Here is a 21,673-nt window from a genome sequence, read left to right as displayed (position 1 = left end):
GATCAAACAACAGATAAAAAAAAAACAATACATTTGTATGATCACAGTAGTTATTTTATTGCCCACCCTAACAGCTGCATTTATTTGTGTGTGTATGTGTGTGTGTGAGAGAGAGAAAAAGAGAGAGAGAGTAATTAAAAGTGTCCTGCCCTTCTTTTCTCCTCAACCGCTTCCTCCTTCCTCAATCTCTTTCAGGGGCAAACTGAAGCCATCTCTTTACATTAACGTCAGTCTCCTGGTCGTTGGTGTTGCATGACAGGCGATTTTTTCCTCACAGCAGCTAAGGACACAAAATTAATTAATAAATCAATATAAATAATTAAAACAGCAGGGTCGAGTGCAGGACGAGCAAAGATCAGGATCTGCTGATCGACTGAATGAGAGGAGACGGCTTGTTCTTTTAGTTCAGCAATCTTGTTTAACAAGAGAAAGGGGCTGGATAAATGAGTAAAAGTAATTTATGACATGACAATGTCATCAGGATGTAACTGAACTTCGAATATTTTCTGGGCCATATTGTTGTCTTTTTTGTATAGTCATGCAGAGCAGTTCACAAAATGAAAGATATACTTTGTTCCCTATCTGTCACTCACTCGATGTTGTGTCGATGTAGTGACACTAGGGGTCACTCTTGGGAGCACGAGACACCTCTGGTCTTTGATAAAAGGCCAATGAAAATTGGCGAGTGGTATTTGCAAAGCACTCCCCCGGACATACGGGTATAAAAGGAGCTGGTATGCAACCACTCATTCAGATTTTCTCTTTGGAGCCGAACGGTCGATGTTTATTGAGCTGACTGTTCATTCACCTCAATCTGATGCCGCATTTCAGCGGCTTCTCCCTCCTCTGCACTGGTGCACTGCAGAGAATGCCCCTGGGCACTTCGGCAGAAATAAGAGAGTATATTTCTCTAAAAGAGCGGCACACACGGAACGTCTTTTTAAAGACGCCTTTCCATTTGTGTGTTATTCCTGGTTGCATTCGTTATCTCTCAACTTCTGACGGTCACGATCGCTGTCTTTTGTGTATGGGCGCGACCCACATGGAGACAGAATTTGTGAATGGATCATGTACTCATTGCAAGAACATGACCATGTCAACGTTGCGGTCGCGGCTAGCAAGCCACCCCAGCGGCTCCCCGCCACGGTCCTTCTACCTACGGGTATGAGGCCAACGCGGCTAGCACTGGGGGTGATTTGGGGACCCCAATGGGACCACCTCTGCCGGGTATCCCCCCACGGACCTCCCATTCCCCAGCACGCTCGTCTGCCCCGATCGGGCTTCCGGATGTGTCCGCCAGCTCGTCTCACGGCGAGTTTGACCTCTTGTCCAGTCAGACACAGAAGCCTCAGCTGGGCTCCCCCCCTCGGGTACAGTCGCCCAGTCACAGGCTGACATGGAAATAACGGACATGCTTTCCCTAGCAGCCGTGAGCGTCAGGCTAGAGTGGAACCCTCCGCTCTCTTCTGAACCCTCGCAGCTCGATGATTGGTTCCTGGGCTCGCGGCGCCGCTCACAGCCACGCCCCGCTCCAGTTCCTTTCTTCCCGGAAGTGCACGAGGAGCTGACAAGGTTGTGGGAGGCACCTTTTACTGCCCGGTCCTGATCTTTCAGCTTCCCCACCCTCACTACCCTCGATGGTGGGGCGGCCAGGGGCTATTCGGCGATTCCCCCGGTGGATAAGGTGCTCACGGTGCACCTATGCCTGTGGAGCGCCGCCACCTGGCACGGGCGCTCAAAGCTCCGTCTTCACAAAGGTCGCAGAGGCAGCCCTTGCCCCGCTAAGGGAAGTAGGCATTCGCATCCTCAACTATCTCGATGACTGGCTAATCCTAGCTCACTCTCGGGATGTGTTGTGCACACAGGGACCTGGTGCTCTCGCACCTCAGCCGACTAGGGCTTCGGGTCAACTGGGAAAAGAGCAAGCTCCTCCCGGTTCAGAGCATCTCTTTTCTCGGCAAGGAGTTGGACTCACGAACGAGCGTGCACAGTCGGTGCTGACCTGTTTGAAGGCGTTCAAACAGAGGACAGCGGTTCCACTGAAACTGTTTCAGAGGCTTCTGGAGCATATAGCATCCTCAGCGGTGGACACTCCGCTCGGGTTGATGCATATGAGACCGCTTCAGCACTGGCTTCAGACTCGAGTCCCGAGATGGGCCTGGCGCCACGGGACACATCACGTGGCCATCACGCTGATCTGTCACCACCTCTTTAGCCCTTGGACCGACCTCATTTTTCTACAGGCAGGCGTTCCCCTAGAGCAGGTCTTCAGGCATGTCGTAGTTACGACAGATGCCTCCAAATCGGGCTGGGATGCTGTATGCAACAGGCACGCAGCCGCCGGCTCATGGACGGGCCCGCAGCTGTGTTGGCACATCAACTGCCTCGAGTTGCTGGCAATTCTGCTCCCCCTGCGGAGGTTTCAGCCGTTGATCCAGGGCAAGCATGTGTTAGTTCGGACAGACAACACGGCAGCGGTAGCATATGTCAACCGTCAAGGTGGTCTTCGCTCCCGTTGTATGTCACAACTCGCCCGCCGTCTCCTCTACTGGAGTCAGCAGCACCTCAAGTCGCTGCGAGCCACTCACATTCCGGGCGACCTCAACACTGCAGCGGACACGCTGTCACAGCAGGTTACCCTCAGGGGAGAGTGGAGACTCCACCCTCAGGTGGTCCAGCTGATTTGGAGTCGATTCGGGCAGGCACAGTTAGACCTGTTCGCCTCCCAAGAATCCTCCCACTGCCTGCTCTGGTACGCCCTGACCGAGGCACCTCTTGGTATAGACTTGCTGGCACACAGCTGGCCCCCTGGACTTCACAAATATGCGTTTCCCCCAGTGAGCCTACTTGCACAGACCCTGCAAGGTCAGGGAGGATGAGGAGCAGGTCATCCTGGTAGCACCCTACTGGCCCACCCAGACGTGGTTCTCGGACTTCACGCTCCTCGCGACAGCACCCCCCTGGCGAATTCCCCTGAGGAAGGACCTTCTTTCTCAAGGACGGGGCACCATCTGTCACCCGCGACCAGACCTCTGGAATCTCCATGTCTGGCCCCTAGACGGGATGCGGAAGACTTAAGCGGCCTACCACCCACAGTGGAAGACACGATCACTCAGGCTAGGGCCCCCTCTACGAGGCGCCTGTATGCCTTTAAGTGGTGTCTGTTCGCTAAGTGGCGTTCTTCCCGACGCGAAGACCCCCAGAGATGCACAGTCGGATCGGTGCTTTCCTTCCTGCAGGAGAGGTTGGAAGGGCAGCTGTCCCCCTCCATCTTGAAGGTGTATGTAGCTGCTATAGCGGCACACCATGACACAGTGGACGGTAAGTCCTTAGGGAAGCACGACCTGATCATCAGGTTCCTGAGAGGCGCCAGGAGGTTGAATCCCTTCAGACCGTGCCTCGTTCCCTTATGGGACCTCTCTGTAGTTCTTCAGGGTCTACGGAGAGCCCCTTTTGAGCCCTTGCAGTCAGCTGAGCTTAAGGCACTCTCTTTGAAGACTGCCCTCCTAACTGCGCTCACTTCCATCTAGAGGGTAGGAGACCTGCAAGCGTTCTCTGTCAGCAAAACGTGCCTGGAGTTCGGTCCGGGCTACTCTCATGTGATCTGCCCCTCTGCCCCAGTCACCATGCTTGTAGAAACTCCTCCCCCGCAGGGTAGGACCTACCATGGGACTTCTCCACATGACATACTTCCGACAAAGCTTGGCAAGACCATGTGATGTATTTCCACTCAAAATACCCCCCCCCTCACTTTGGGCGGGGTGTGGTATCCACAGTGTCTTCCCCTTGGGAGTGACCCCCCCCCCCCACCGACTAGACCTGGTGGCCCCAGTCGGCTAATTCAATTTAAAAAAAAAAGAAAAAAAAAAAAAAAAGAAAAAGAGGATAAGAGGCCACAACTGGGCTAGCCTGTCTCTATCTTTTGGGCAGTTGACTTGTCCCCAAAGGGCCGTTCGACACTCATAACAGCGTTGGGGGAGGTTACGTGTCAGCCTGGTACACTGGCTACGAGGCACACAGTGGTCTGCCCGTCACACACTGCCAGTTCATGTAACAGTTCAGCCAGTTGCGGCATTTCGTAATGGTACCCCTAGTCTCACTACATCAACACAATGTCGAGTGATTGACAGATAGGGAACGTCCTGGTTACTTGCGTAACCTCCGTTTCCTGATGGAGGGACCTTGTCTCGGCTCCTCAGCATAAAACCTGAATGAGTGGTTGCATACCAGCTCCTTTTATACCCGTATGTCCGGGGGAGTGGTATGCAAATACCACTTGCCAATTTTCATTGGCCTTTTATCAAAGACCAGAGGTGTCTCGGGTTCCCAAGAGTGACCCCTAGTGTCACTACATCGACACAATGTCTCGTTCCCTCCATCAGGGAACGGCAGTTACGCAAGTAACCAGGACATTTTGATTTGTAGGAAAAACTCTTATAAGGCTTAAACACTGCTAAATTCTCTTGGTAGATTTGTAGACACGCAAATATTAATAAAGTATAATTACACTTGTTTCGGTCATGAACAACTCAGTAAGTTGTCAATGATTTAAATGAATAGTTGGTTAGAAAAAATGAACTCATCATTTACTCACCCACATGCCATCCCAGATATGTATGACTTTCATTCTTCTGCAGAACACAAATGAAGGTTTTTGGAAGAATAATCTCTGTAGGTCCTTACAATGCAAGTGAATGGTGATGAAAAACTTGAAGGTCCTAAAAGGATATAAAGTAGTGCCCGACCAGAGCATGTGAGTGAAGCAGAGCGGTGTGACACTCCGCTCAATAACCCACTCCATGCGTGTGCGCTCCGCTCAGCCGCTCACGGCCCAAGCAGACGCTCTGCTCAAGTACCGCTCACACTCACCGGTAAAAAAGCGTTCCCTCAAATCCCACTCCAACATTACATTTCTCTGTAGTATACTTGGTTCCAAGCACGTACACAGGGGGTAGCTACAGTGGCCCAAGCAACTGCCCCTTTGCTCACATGGGCTGATGTGCCCCTCTAGGTGAAATATAGACTATAGGCTGACATTTATTAAATGATCAAATGATTAGTAATGTACACATCTGAAATTATGTGTTTGTATTGTTGTGTTTTTGTATATAAAATCTCGCTGTTTATTTTGGACTGGTTTACATGGCTGTTAGATAATCAGGTCTACCAGACCTGAATTATCATTTGTAATCAGTCAAATATTTCTGTTAGCACACCATCAACATCTTCAAATAATACCTTAAAATTCTGTTCTAAATTACCATTATTTACTTTAAACAAGTCATCAAACATGCCTCTACAAGTGATAAAACATACAGTCATGTGAAAAAGAAAGTACACCCTCCTTGAATTCTATGGTTTTACATACCAGGACATAATAAAAACCATCTGGTCCTTAGCAGGTCTTAAAATTAGGTAAATACAACCTCAGATGAACAACAACGCATGACATATTACACCGTGTCATGATTTATTTAACAAAAATAAAGCCAAAATGGAGAAGCCATGTGTGAAACACGAAGTACACCCTTACTGCTTCCATAGGAATTAAAAGGCTAAGTAGTAGCCAGGTGCTGCTAATCAAATGCCCTTGATTAATTGATCATCAGCAAGTGTGACCACCTCTATAAAAGCCAAAGTTTTAGCAGTTTGTTGGTCTGGAGCATTCAGGTGTGTGTTAAAACAATGCCAAGGAGGAAAGGCATCAGCAATGATCTTAGAGAAGCAATTGTTGCTGCCCATCAATCTAGGAAAGGTTATAGGCCATTTCCAAACAATTTAAAGTCCATCATTCTACAGTGAGAAAGATTATTCACAAGTGGAAAACATTCAAGACAGTTGCCAATCTTCCCAGGAGTGGATGTCCCAGCAAATTCACCCCAATGTCAGATCGTGCAATGCTCAGAGAAATTTAAAAAAACACAATAATTACATCTCAGACTCTGCAGACCTCAGTTAGCATGTAAAATGTTAAAGTTCATGACAGTACAATTAGAAAAAGACTGAACAATTATGGCTTGTTTGGAAGGGTTGCCAGAGAAAGCCTCTTCTCTCTAAAAAGAACATGGCAGCATGGCTTAGGTTTGCAAAGTTGCATCTGAACAAACCACAAGACTTCTGGAACAATGTCCTTTGGATAGACGAGACAAAAGTGGAGATGTTTGGCCATAATGCACAGTGCCACGTTTGGTGAAAACCAAACACAGCATATCAGCACAAACACCTCATACCAACTGTCAAGCATGGTGGTGGAGGGGTGATGATTTGGGCTTGTTTTGCAGCCACAGGACCTGGGCATCTTGCAGTCATTGAGTCGACCATGAACTCCTCTGTATACCAAAGTATTCTAGAGTCAAATTTGAGGCCATCTGTCCAACAGCTAAAGCTTGGCTGAAACTGGGTCATGCAGCAGGAAAATGATCCCAAGCACACCAGCAAATCTACAACAGAATGGCTAAAAAAAGAAAAGAATCAAGCTGTTGCAATGGCCCAGTCAATGTCCAGACCTCTACCCGATTGAAATGCTGTGGCGGGACCTTAAGAGAGCGGTGCATAAACAAATGCCCGCAAACCTTAATGAACTGAAGCAACGTTGTAAAGAAGAGTGGGCCAAAATTCCTCCACAACGATGTGAGAGAATGATAAAGTCATACAGAAAACAATTAATTGAAGTTACTGCTGCTAAAGGTGGTTCTACAAGCTATTGAATCATAAGGTGTACTTAGTTTTTCACACATGGCTTCTCCATTTTGGCTTTATTTTTGTTAAATAAATCATGACACAGTGTAATATGTCAAGTGTTGTTGTTCATCTGAGGTTGTATTTACCTAATTTTAAGACCTGCTAAGGACCAGATGATTTTTATTATGTCCTGATATGTAAAACCATAGAATTTAAGGAGGGTGTACTTTCTTTTTCACATGACTGTAAGTGCGTTGGCGCAGAAACTGGCTTATGCGCAAATTTGTGCTTTTCAGTTTAAACTGGACCTGAGTGATACAACCGACCCAGAAAACCACAATCTTTTCCACTTTGAAAAGTTTGTTCGAGTCATTTATGTCAATAATGAAAACATGGACTGGTACCAGGAAAAATATTGCAGGTAAAAGTGAAATTCATAATTGTTTTTCAGTTGCGTTGTCTCCATGGAATGATTATAGATTTGATACATTAATATGTTTCTGATTTAATGCTATCAGACTTTGGGTCTGTAAATTAAAATGAGCAATTTCTCATCCTAATTTTGTGTTCAGTTTTGAAGGGTTTAAGTTATCCAGAAAAGAGCAGTGAATATTTTTCTCTTTTTCAGTGGTGTTGCTTTATTAATATTCCCTACAATTTTATATGTACGAATCATATGCAATCTAAAAGGACTGTGGTTATCTATATAATAATTTAGTAGATAGCATGTACCCCCTTTGTATTTTTCTTTATATTTTTAAAGCATTATAAAGTGAATCTGAATTTTATATGCGTCAAATGATCATGTGTTGTGTATGTGCTCTTTATAAGTACAGCATGATTTAACCATGGATTTAACAAAAAAAAAAAAAAAAAGTATATATGTCCTGCATAAAGTGAGATTTTGTCCAATATATATATAAAAAAAGGCGCTCTCCGCTCAGGTGAAATTATCACCGCTCCGCTCACATGCTTTGTGCCCGACCGATATATCAGTGACTGTTAGCCTTTCACCGATATATATCGGTATCGCAGTATATGTTTACCGATATGCGCAGATATAAAACGCAGAACATATAATGCAGAAAACAATGCTTTAGAATTGGTGTCATAACGTAGTTTGCTCAGCAGAGCATGCTCCGACTCCACTGTTTACAGAGCTGACTCTGAACTGACAGTGGCTCTGCAGACAGGGAGTTAAGCGGTGCGGAGTTTAGCGGTGTCTTCTCTGTAAATTGCTAACTAGTTTATGAAATACATAATGGAAAGTTACTAAACAATGACCCCATCATTTTCTCTTTTCAATATAACTAATATAACGTTAACCCTGTCCGACAACCTTATCACATCTGTTTGTTATGTTAGCTAGCTATAGTTTGTCAGTGCAGTCAGTAATGTAGCAGATTGAAAGGTAAACATCAGAGCATAATGTTTGCAGCTCAGCAGACAATGGTGCAGTGGTGGATTGTGTCTGTTGAGTGTTGATTTTATGCTACGTTGTTACCTAGTTGGTGAGACGCAATGCTGGAAAGTAAATAAAGTCCATCTTTTGCTCTCCGTGACAACAAGCTCATAGCTAACTAGCTAACCACGTAGCTACTTTCATCCCTTGTCAGTTGAGTGGAAGCTAATGTTTAAACATGTATTCACCAAACTGTTTTGTTCAGGATTCACAGTTTGGTACCCCCTTCAACCAAACAATTCCAGTTGTTGCATTTATAAAATGTAATATTTAAAAGTCTTATAATATTTAACATACTTAATATTTAAAAGAAAATACTTATTTTCCACTGTTGAACGTTTCCCCTGAACATGTATAGCAGAATAAGGTGCAACACCGCTGCTGCTGTTTTTCTCTTGTCTCGGCAGGTGTAAATGCTTCTTCTTTACAACCTGCCCCTAATTGACTGGCAGTATTAAAATAGTCAGCATGTGACTGATACTAAACAGTACTATTGATGTTTATTTAGCTATTTATTGTATTTTTATTTATTCTTTATTTTCTCAGTGTTCATTTCTAAAATTTGTTGACAGTGTATAATAATAATGTCAAATATTCTTTGATAAAAATATTTAAGAAAGCAGCCTTATGAGTACCTTTGCATAGTCATATCGGTGCAGAATCGGTGAACAGTCCACATAGAAAAGGTCTGTTTTCATTCCAGCTCAAAAATTAACTATATCGGTAATCGGTGAATTTTCCCCCTCTAAAATTGGTATCGCTCAGGCTCTAATATAAAGGCAGCATAAAACTAATCCATATGACTCCAGTGGAAAAATCCATGTCTTCAGAAGCGATATGATAGGTGTGGGTGAGTAAGATCAACACTGAAGTCCTTTTTTACAATAAATCTCCACCTTTGACCAGCCCCGACCAGTATGTGGCTGAATGTGTGGAAGTCACTTCCACACCAGAATGTGAAAGTGTAGATTTACAATAAAAATGGACTTAAATATTGATCTGTTTCTCACCCACACATATATCACTTCTGAAGACATTGATTTAACCACTGGAGTCATATGGATTACTTTTATGCTGCCTCTATGTCCTTTTTGAACCTTCAATTTTCTCATCACCATTCACTTGCATTGTATGGACCTATAGAAAGACATACACATCTGGGATGGCATGAGAGTGAGTAAATGAGAATTTTGTTTTTGTCTTTTCACAAAAACAGTCACTTAACGAATCAGTGAATCAATCTTTTTGGTGAACAAATTCAAAGAATCGAGTCGAAGTTAATGACAGACAAATCGACATTATCTAAAGTTTTTTCACTCAATTAAATGTGACTTGAGTGGTTTACAGAACATATCAGAACATTTTACAAGTTGAATAAATAATTATAAATCGCAAATTAACAAATTCTTACGTTTTCCTTGGTCTTGCCAAGACGTTCTTCTCAGTGGTGTCAGCCCCTTGAGTTAGAAAGAGATGAGTGAAAAATCTGCTGTCCACCAGGCAGTTCTTCTAGTCTGCACACTAAACGAGAGAGAGAGAGAGAGAGAGAGAGAGAGAGAGAGAAATCTAATTGACAGTTTATAAACTGATTATAGAAAACAAACTTAAAGCAACTGAAACTTATGCTTTCCTTTGCTTTGGTTTCTTCTTAGCAAAGAAATCAACTTTAACCTTGCTTCATTGTAATTATCTACAAAAAAAAGAATGTCCCCATACAGTCCATTGTTTTGCACAGGCAACATTTCAGATTAACCAATTTGACAGAACTCTGACATAACATGTGAAATTATACAATATGGCTTTATGATATGTAAAAGGTAAGATATTATTCTACATGTGTGGGACATGACATGTTTACTAATGAATATATCACTTGACTGCCAACATAAACAGAATCTACAAGACTGCACTAACCTGATGTGAATATTCTAGCATGGTGTGGAGTCCATCCTTCCCCATATTCTTCCTCATTTTTTATTGCCTTGACAACATCCATTTTGTTTGGTGGACACATAGAGTACATTCATTTGTACTTTACATTAAACTTTGTTTAATGCTTGTCATCTCATGTTGCTCCTGTTATCAGAAGTCCAATTACCCTCCATACCCAAGTCAATTTGCCTCAATTCCAATTTTCATTTACACCAAAAACAGCCCCTGCAGTAGGGATGGGCGATACCACTTATTTTCTTTTCGATCTGATACCAAGTACTTTTAGGCCAATTTCGCCGATATCGATACCTACACCAATACCTCTATTAAATTGAATTTATATGAATTCTTTGGATAAAATTAGTAACTTTTTTATTACTTAATTTTTTATATACATAGATTTATGGGCCTAAACAGAAAATTATTATGCTGCTTTGTTTACCCCTTAAAAATTTGTTAGTATAAGCCACATAATGCTGTAGTAAAACCATGGTTAATTGTATCGATACCTTGGTTACTGCCAAAAAGAAGAAGAAAAAAAAAACATGGTTACTACAGTCATGGTTACTATAATATTACTACAGTAAATCCATGGTAAGTTTTCATAAGGGTATCATTTATTAATGAAGATTACAGAACATTATCAATGTTTTAACTCTGAATTTAAATAAACCTGTAAAAATGGTCAAACAAGCCCATTATAATACATGCCATGTCTAGGTTTGTCATTACTTAGTGTGAATAACTCCAGATACTGTCATTACCTCAGGAAGCACTGCTCCCTCTTTGAACGAGCACTATGACTGAAAGTGTGAGTGCTGTCTGTGTCATTGTACATCGCCGAGTGGGACGGCATGATTCCTTATATTTTTTGCTGCAATGACAAGACAAAGGTCCACGAACGTGCATGGCCTATTCCTGAGTCTGAGCATCACATTACTATGACATGAAAGATTTGAAGATTTAAGAAATATCTGTGACGTATTTGATTGTAAAAAATATTGATAATGTTAAGGAAAAACTGGTAATTTGTAGTAAGTGAAACCCATGGAGAAACATTAAGATTAAATCGAACATCATAAATAACTTCATATTCATGCATCTATTCTGTGTGTCTTTGATACTAACTATGTTTTACCCTTTCTTTTGTATTCATTATGTGTATGTTGTTTCATTAACTCAGCCTGGAACCAGTCCCTCACCATTGCAGATGGCTGGGCCAGATGATTTATTGAAACTGTTAATACTCCAGGAGGAAGTCCGGAGAAAAAAAGACTGAAAATGATGTGGGCTCTTATACGATTGGTCATCCTGTTCTCATGACTGCTGACTGCCATCCATGGGTTCAATACCCATGTCTAAAGTGTTCTGAGGGTCTAAATTTAAATCCAGCATCTAACCGCTGATTCACTGAGTTGAAGAGTAATATTACAAACTTGTTTTGCAAACTTTGATGTGAACAAAGAAAATGAATCTGTGGTGTTTCATAATCTATATTGGTCTAGTGGGGGTCACGGTGTCAACCCAAAATTTAAATATAAAGTTGGCGACATTGTTAGAATTTCTAAAGTAAGAGGCCCATTCACAAAAGGGTATGAGAAAAACTATATGCAGGAGTTTTTCACTATAACAGTGTGCATCCCACGCGACCCACCCTTCTACAGACTGTGTGATTATGACGGCGATGTCATCGATGGCTTTTTTTTTTATGAGGAATTACAACAAATATTTGTGAACAAAAACATGTCATTTAAAGTGGGGAAAAATTTAGACAAGAAGAAACAAGGCCAGAAAACATTAGTGTTGGTTCGCTGGCTCGGATGGCCTGCAAAATTCACGTCATGGATCGACCAGAAATAACTGGTTGATGTACAGAAGCAATAAAAACAAAAGACCTACATAGGTCGCACACATTCATGTAAAAACCAACCATGGCTGAGGGTGGATTTTATGTCACGCTGCCCTGCAATGCCTCGTTATCTGTTTATCCGGAAAACCGCATATCTAGTTATACAACCAGGTTAGCGAGAACTATAAACCTAAAAGCAACATCACTAAAGGCATGTTGAATTGATCGAATTTGAATATCCTGTGTCATGTTACATATTTAATGAGGAAGATGCTGCGTTCATTCTCAACTACGTATTATTCTCATTACGTATCAGTTAATAAATCGTCCATCACGAGATTACCATACAAGTGAAAGAAGATCAAATTCAAGACGTATGTTTCAGTTACGGGAAGGTGTGTGCTAAGCTACACTTTAGACCTGTGAAACAATTTGTTTAAAAAAATTGCATATTTCAACAATCACAATGCCGACCCCACGCATTATGTGGCCTATTACCAGAATCAGGCCGGCAATGGACTCCTCAGCTACGCCGAGGGCGGGGTTATGTATGGAGCTGGTTTGGGGGGGGATGTTTAGAGGACTCTTTAGAATGGCTATACCATTGCTAAAACAAGGATTTAGCATAGCCAAGCCACATCTTAAATCAGCTGCAAAAAACATACTAAGCAACGTTGTTAGCAACACATTATCATGGTCTTTTAATAACAACAATACTCAAGACGGATCTGGGCTAATGGTGATGGCTCGCAAAAGAGCATCTAGGCCACCAGGGGTGCGGAGGAGTGGCCAAACGCAGAAGAAAACAACCTAAGAAAGCAGTCGTAAAATGCAAGCGCAAGGAGACAACAAAACGTGCTACATCAAAAAGACCAAAGAGCATGTCTTTACTACACAACATGACAGAAGAGTGTTTAAAAACCAAACTGAATCTGTTCACAGTGCCGTTGACTCAAACCGCTATTGAAAAAAATACTTATATAGAAGTACCACCATTATCAGCGATATCGGACTCATCACCTTTGGAGTTTTTTATTGCGGGGACTGAAGAGGATTATGTACACCTAAACAACACACTGGTGTTTTTGCATCTCAAATTCACTAATGGTGACGGCACAGATATTGCAGATGGAGCCCCCGTGGGTCTTATTAACTATGCAGGGGCAACAATATTTTCACAAGTGTATGTGTCGCTTGGAGACTGTCTTATAATCACAGAGTTCTAGCACACATCCTTATCGTTGCATTATAGAATGTCTTACCAATTATGGTAAAGATGCCCTTGAAACGCTTTTCTCTGCAGGGCTCTTTTACAAAGACATGGCTGGACATATGGATGTGGCAGACCCCGCTGGGGGTAATCGCGGTCTGACAAAGAGAGCGGCCTTTACTAACACCAATAATGTGGTTGAGCTACTCGCACCCGTTCACAGTGATATTTTCTTTCAAGAAAAACTGATGCTTAACGGGGTGGACATTAAAATTTGCACGACAAGAGGTAAAGATGAATTCTGCTTGATGAGAAGCGACACTGTAGCCTATAAACTAAACATCCTGTCAGCCTCACTATTTGTGAAAAAGGTGTCTGTATCACCAGCTGTGAGATTGGGCCATGCACAAGCACTGCTCTCAACAACTGTCAAGTACCCCATCGACAGAGTGTGCCTGAAAAACTTCTCAATTCCTGCAGGCTCACGTGTCTGCAATCAAGAAAACTTATGCTACCAAAATCTGTGGTTCTGGTGATGGTTGATAATGATGCGTTTACAGGATCCTATAATAAAAACCCATTTGCATTTAAAAACTATGACCTAGAATTTTTGGCCGTTTATCTGGACGGACAACAGCACCCAGCGAAGCCTCTGCAGCCTGAATATGAAAGTGGTTCTGCAGTGTGGGAATTTTACCAGTTAGCGTTGACTTCTGGAAATCATCTTAAAAATCAGGCTCTATCTATTGATAGGGAGGACTTTCTGCATGGCTATAATCTCTACGCATTCAATCTCACACCAGATGAGGAGTGCAGTCAGCACATATCGCTTATCATATTCGACAGCATCATAGAAGTGTCAAATCGCCGACAGATCATGGTTGATTAATATGTAAAAATGGACACTGTCCATCTTATGACTATCATGGATAAGATCTCATGCAACATCCATTTTCTCGGTGTGCTCCCGTGTGACTATCTACCAAAAGATCCTTTAAGAAAATTACCATCAATGGTTATAATCAACACACATTATTCAGGACTCCCAGGTGAACACTGGTTAGCCATCTACATAAATGAGGATGGTGTGGGGTGTTTTTTCAACAGCTTTGGTAATAAACCAGATTACCCCCGTTTTCCGCTGATTATCAAAAATGTCCTAAACCGCAGTTCTAGTGTGGTACAGCATTCATCAGTGCAAGTCCAAGATTGTGGTTAGCATTGTGTGTTCTTTCTCTACCACATGGCAAAGGGGTATGATTATGCTTGTGTTGAAGCTGTATACCAATGATTTTATTAAAAATGACAAAAAGGTGTCAGCTTTTGTGAAAAAACTAAAACAAAAACAATCTCATTGTAATTAAATGTTTTCAAGTGTGTTCAATGTGTTCAGACAGGTGAAATGTTTGTCTTATGCTTAATATTTTCAATAAACAACTAAAGAACAGAAATGTCTTCTTTTGACTCTTTATTATACATACATCACATTCAACAATACAGATAATAACAAGATCAAAACATGAGAACACAGAACATTCAAAACTCTGAGATTAAAAACTTAGCCACTGACTCCGGTCAAGAGAGGGCAAATTGAATACATGGCCATCTGAATAATCTGAATGTGTTGATGGCGAACTCAGGTGCACTCTTCTTAGATGAGCTGGTTATAGGCGGTGTCGATTTGGTTTTGAAAGTTAATTGCATGTCAGACATAATGATTTGGCACCGTTGAATATGGTATGTTTAAAGTAGCAAAAGCCTCCAGAAACTCGTTCCATCCAACAGGTCTCCGTGCTTCAGCAATCTTTTATGGAGCCATGACACCTTTAACTAAATCGAGCATGTGTGAACCAGGGATTGTTCTACTTTTAAACACAAACTCGCCCGACTCAGCCCATGAAGTGATATCTTTATTTTTAGACATTTTATCTAAAATGTAACAAACGGTTTTTTACACTCCTCTTTGGAACATTCTTCAAAATGTCATCCACAACATTATCTAAAACATCCTGGACACTTACACCGGCCGTCACGGGTGGGTCTTCATTTTCAGCGTGGTCAGGCTAATGTTAATGTGTTGGTTTCCCTGTCCCCTTGTCTAGCAAGTGTTAAAAAAAATCGATGTAAAGTATTTGTGTACAGTTTTGCCTTTTCATAATTGTCCAAATCAGATCTGTGCAAAATACTTCTTATAGTCATGTCCAAATCATTCTCCACAACCTGTTGAATAAACTCGCGGGGGGTACCAGTCTTTAGTTTATCCAATTGATGCTGTGGAACTAAAAACACCTCTGCATACTCCATCCCCAAAGTTATCTAGAAGCAACCAAGCTGGAGATAAAAGGGATTGCGACGCTAAGAGGGGAAGAAGAAATCCACCCTGTTGGTTTATCAGCCGTCTTTTTCTTTTAACCCCAATCTTATCTGCAACAAATCTGATCTCCCTTTTCCTCCTACTCAGCTTCTGATATTGTTGTGACGTGAGTAGTATATTGCCGTAGAGAACATTAATAGCTACTTCACACAATGTCACAATGTGAACACCTTCTCCACCTCATTGCTACCGCTGGCCTCTTTCATCATGTCATCAAGGATCAGCAAATTAGTTTTGTTGACGGGGAACAAATCATCATTCAGAGTCTGTTGTAGTCCTTCAACAAATTTAATTTTGTAGATTTTCAACAATTCATCATACAATGGTTGCCAACAATCATAAATATACACAATATTTTTTTAGAAATCAACTGTACAGAATACAACATTTTTACAAAATATGACTTTCCCAAGTTTGAAGGGCCGCTTATCACACATGAAAATGGATGCTGTAATCTGAAATCAAAACCATCTGTGTCACAAAAGACCCTATGTCCAAAAAGATTGTCAGAATGGGAGCGTGGTGAAATCAGGGAGCAGCACACGTTTGTTATACAACACCTTAACATTTTTAACGACTGACATGTGTAGTGTGAAGTGTTTTTTATTTCTCACAATAGTGTCAGTGTATGAGAGTATATGCCGACTATTATCTTCCCCCATGACACAGTGATCAATAAGTCCAATCAGAGTGTCTAACCTAATGACTTTTGTGTTTACAGCATTGAGAGTGATACCCTTGGCTTTCATGCAGACCTTACCCTTAGCAGTGCGGTAGCCGTATGTTTTCAGGCCCCTGAACAAAACTCTACAAAATGATCCCCATCCCCAACCTCATCAGTCAGATTACTGAGGTAAGGCCCCAATGGAGGCTCCCAGGCGCAATCTCTAGAAGTAAAGATGATGCTGTCTGTGTCACTGTACAACAGCCTATCCCCCAACTTATCCATTAGTTCATACAGCTCTAGACATGCATGTGCAGTTGTAAACGCACCAAGAAAGACATTGTCATGGGTCTGACCACCTTTCCCGTCCACGTAACACCACTGAATTAGTGCAACAGTGTCTGACACGAACGAGAAGTGTTTAATGTCATAACCGTCGCCAAAAATGTGTTGGGCAAACGGTTCAGGGTCTGAAAGTAGTTCCATACAGGGCAAATTTTGGTGCATAGAGAACCGCCCCCAAAGTGAGTTCAGCAGAAGTTTATTAATAGACCGGCATGCAGGGTTAAGACTTATCTTGTCAAGATTCAGCTTAATCCCCTTTTTCTCAAAGTAATCGATGTAAGATTCTTTGTCTGCCTCTGTCACAACATGCGTGGGGAATCCACTGGCCTCTTGTTTGTACTGTAAAAATGTTTTAACAATCACAGAACAAGATTTCTTATCGTTGAGGGAAATGCCATACCTCGTCCACCTTCGTTACATCATAACCCTTCTCCACAGCCTTTAACAGTTCGATACTGACCCAGCAGCCTGAAATAGCCCTTTCCTCATCAGTATGTCTACACAGGGTGGTCTGATTCTGCTGATTCACACATGTACGGCAGAGCGGAAACATAAGCTTGCCACCAGTCCTATAGGGAAGGACGGGGTGAAGCAGTTTTCGCGGGGGCAGTACTGTGGCTTTGATAAATCCATAATAATTTTCAAGAGGTTCAAAATCCTGACAAAAGGGGTACAAACTTGTAAAGTCGACATATCATATTTTTTCCACCATTGTCAGCTTTATGATACAGCTTGTACGCATTAGTACGACCACCAAATAGCGCGTTGCATGGTTTCAATCTTTCAGGATGTAAGTGGTCACATCAACATCAGTCTGTTTAGCAGTGTTCCAAGCACGCTCTAAAATTTCAACCTTGTCATCAATCTGTCTTCTGAGTGTGCCGTAGGGCAGTTTTGATAACGGGTGTAAATGGTTAGGATTTGAATGACATTCATGCCTGTGAAACATACAGCTGTTGAACTCGAGACCCTTTTTTACACCGTCCTTTTCATAATAACCATCGAGATGGTATTTTCCAATAACCATCTTTAACGCATGCTGAATGTCTACGCCGCGTGTTGTTTCAGCATATTCGAGCCATTCAATGGAAATGTTTGAGTATGTCTTGTTCTGACTGGTGTACGCATTGTTATGGGTCAGAGCTAGGGTGTCTTGGTAGGAAGTGGGTTGTATACACTGCCATACAACATGCTGCTAAAGTGGTGCATCTAAACGGATCAAGTTTGGTACACAGTATGAATTCATCGTGTTACTTCATGCAAGCCTCCCTGAGCAAAACGACATCATTCTTGCCATACATAGCAAGTTCTTTTTTTAAATCAAACACTTTACCTGATACTGTAACATATCACTCGTCAAACAGAGCCCTCTCTTTGTCAGACATTGTCTCATAGCCGTAGAAACGCCTGTCCGGGTATGGTCCTATATAATTCTCATTTTCTAATCTGTTGAAATTGTGCAGAAAATAACCCTTCTCTGCACAGGTTAGATTTAATGCAGCATATGTCATGGCCAAATGCATAGGGATGAATGAATAACTATCAATAAAGCGCTGCTTGAATGTGTAGTCATACATTAAATTATCTGACATCCTTGCATCGTGATTTTAAGTGTGAGCCCTGCTTTTGTGAAATATTCCAAAAGTATAAAGTTATCAAAACCAGAGCATTGTGGGCAATCCATGTGAAATTCTGATAACGTGGATGTCTAAAACTTTTAACAAGTCATTCTATACAGTCTGGATCAGCGGCTGTGAACTCCTCCCCTTTAAATGTAATGGCGCAAACGAAGTTTGCAACGTGTTTACCATTTACGTATTGCATCTCAAAATCATAGAATATGTACTTGTTGCTAGGTGCCTCGAGCTTTATTGGTTGTATAAAGCATTGATGTACACGGTCATTAATCAATTCCTCGCCACAATGGATACACCTTTCGGCTGCACACTTGTATGGTTTGGGGTTGGTGGCACTGACATGATAACATCTATTACATTTTTGGCAGTATTTTGTAACAGCACACTGTGCAAACTGTTGACCTAATGGCGGTTGCTTATGCACGTCATAACAATAGTCAGATTTGCAGTACCGCAAACAGTCGCAGCATTGCTTTGTTTTTGACGGGGTACTTATAACAATCAGGACAATTGCAGATATCACAGACGTATTTGCAACGATGATCTCTACGGTTAGTAAAACCCTGGTAGCAGTAGTCACACACATATGGAGTGCCTATGAACGCATTCAACTTCTTAATCATAAAATAGTGGCCATTGTGCAGGTACAAGAGCACTGTCTTGTGATGATGTGCGTCATTGGATGTATACTTCAACACACCAGTGCATGACCTATGGAAGACCAATATTTTAATGTGTAACATCCGTTCAAAATGTGTGATATCATTAAAACCTATCTTATGCTGTTCTGAATACCCCGCCATCTTCTGCATCGCCACTGCTATAGGTTCTAGATCTGTGTGTGGTTTTTGAGGGTTTAGAAAATGTGCCAAGCAGATTGCAAAACACAGATCATTTGAAGTGTTGATGGGGCAGAACAGATTCATCCTGTTTCTGGTGATCACTTTGTTATGGGCAAGATCACGTATCTTTCGATACACACCCCCTTGTTTACTCCTTGCTATAGTCACATTTAGATCCAAACTATCATCAACCCGCACATCAGAGTTACTTTGCATTATCTTTTCAATCTGATTTGTGAAGACATCATCACTGTAATCATTGCTAGGTGACAAGACAGTTTTAACATCAGTGGTTAGACTAGGCCCTCTCAATGTTATGTTAATTAACCCGTAATCTCCAGCCAACAGTCTGGAAAATGACACTATTTTGGACAAAACATCATGCAAAAATATAGTGTAGGCTGCTAAATCTGTGGCAGATATCACACGCAGATTTATACACCTACGTATCTCCAAACTACTGAATCTGAGTCTTGGGACCACAGTATAACCACCAATATCACTACCCTCTCTTACAAGCATGTCAATATCAGTGGTTGTTAATCCCATATTTGGTACTGTAGGATCAAATGAATGATATGGATGATTATCTGTACCCTCGCCCACCTGGTGAGAATTTAAAACACAGTCTAATACTGACTTTGGATTTGGTTCTGGTTGATCATCTGACATTGATCTCAAAATTTTTAATAATTCTTGCAATGTACCAGTTGTAGACTCAGATCTATTCATCTCCTCCATTATCTGAATTAAATAGAGCAATGTTTTTGTGTTGCTGCACTGTTCAATTGGGGATCTCACTGTCGTCGCATCATCTAAACCTAGCTGCTGGCCCCTGATCACAACCATCCAACTCCCGACATCATCAGATCTTTTTATATTTTTTTATTTAAACCACACGTAGGGGTGTACACTTAAAATAACTAAGGAAATAAAACTAGTCCCATACAGTAAAAACAAAAACAGTACCGAAACATCAACTATTACAACCAAACTAAAATGACATACAGTGGGATTAAATGTTGAAAAAAAAAAAAAAAAAAAAAAAAAAATTGATATGTGAAATGTTTTTACAACTCACCCGAGTTTCTTTTTAAGCATGAGCACGGTTCTCAGGTTTTGATCGCGGGCTGCTCATTGGCTCACCCCACCATACAAACGCTGCATCCTATCACTTGTTTAATCCAGATACTTTGTTGTTGTAGTGTGGCCGTCACAGACTGCTTATAATCATCCTGCTTTTTCTCAAAGTCACCCAAGCGCTCCTTAACGATGTTAAAACGCCTCTCAACGGCATTAATACGTCCCTCAGTGGCGTTAAAACGTCCCTCAATGGTCTTGAAACCGCCCTGTATCAGTCCGATTATGTGTCGATTGTCTATAACTGGATGTGATCCCAGTCTGTAAAGCTGCGTTCACACTGCCAGCGACACCCAGCGACAAAACAACCTCATCTCATTCATTTTCAATGAGAGCTGGCAACTTTCGGTGACACGAGCGACGGCGCAGGTTGGCGACCGGATGTGGGCGTGTCCAACGACGCAACAAAGTTGAGAAATGTTTAACTTTATGCAAATGAAGAGCGACTTTCGGGAGCGACAGCCAATACAAGAGAAGATGGTAGAGCTCACGTGATCCCTCTCTCTCTCTCAGCTCCTGCAGTGATGGAGGAAAGGATAATCCTTGCTGTTAGCAATTTACCAATGTTATATGATATGTCTCTGCCCATGTTCAGGGACATATTTAAGAAAAATGATGCATGGAAAGATGTATCTGAGATCACGGGGATTCCAATTAGGTTTAAATCATCAAATAGCCTGAAAAAAACCTGGGAAAATGCACAGGCGTCCCACGATTCTATCAGTCCATCACCCCAGCTCCGAACATCATTTATATCGGGTACTGCATGGTGATCCACAACCAACTCTGTGAAGAAAAAAAATAGAATTAGGGAGGATGAATGAATTAGGAAAAAGATAAAATAACGTTTTTAACATATTTATGTAGGCTTTGAGAAGTCATACATATTGTTATACTATTTAAGACATTATTATTATTATTATTATTATTATTATTATTCTACTTCTTCTGAGACTAAATATTTTTGACAATTTCTTTCTGTTTGAGGTGACTAAATCCTCAGCTTCACTATTAGTAGAGAAACGTGGCACGGACAGGTAGGGCTAATTCACACACACACACAATCGCTCTCTCACTATTGCATTCAAATAAATGTAATTGTACTGTACTACTTTATCTGCATCTGATTTAGAACGAACAGAAATCAAGCCAACATCAATGTTCACAAACTTTAGCATCTAGTTAACTTCACACACACACACATACCAGCTGATGCTCCGAGCGAAAGTCTTGACCATTTCCGTTTTGGTGTCTGTGGTATGAAATCAAGATCTCTCACACACCCATCAACCGGTGCGTGCACCTGGGCGACCGTAACCGCTTTGAGTCTTTTCGGCTTTGTTGCAACGCCACGGCCGCTAGCCCTCTCCGTGTGATTTTCGCTTCCAGACGCACCGATCTTGTTTACAAGGTTTTAAAAATTCTCAACCCGGAAGTCTCTACGATGTTCTGATCTGAAGATATCACACTCAGCCTGTTTGAATGGAAGTCAATGGAGTTTGGTTGCTAGGGTGCTCTAAATGGTTGCTTGGGCATG

General features: G+C 41.9%; 1 long non-coding RNA gene across 1 annotated transcript; it reads right to left on the bottom strand.

Moving 5' to 3' along the window:
* Positions 1–150: 150 nt before the first annotated feature.
* LOC127422457 (uncharacterized) lies at positions 151–20,365 on the bottom strand. Its single transcript, XR_007894170.1, has 3 exons — positions 20,078–20,365; positions 9,555–9,664; positions 151–280 (listed from the first exon to the last, which is right to left on the bottom strand). It is a non-coding gene; the product is annotated as an uncharacterized LOC127422457 (long non-coding RNA).
* Between the last annotated feature and the right edge of the window lie 1,308 nt (positions 20,366–21,673).

This window comes from Myxocyprinus asiaticus, chromosome 3, assembly GCF_019703515.2.
Source record: "Myxocyprinus asiaticus isolate MX2 ecotype Aquarium Trade chromosome 3, UBuf_Myxa_2, whole genome shotgun sequence".
NCBI classification, from domain to species: Eukaryota; Metazoa; Chordata; class Actinopteri; order Cypriniformes; family Catostomidae; genus Myxocyprinus; species Myxocyprinus asiaticus.
The sequence above is the reverse complement of the archived record's forward strand: the minus strand, read 5'-3'. Positions and strand labels throughout refer to the sequence as shown.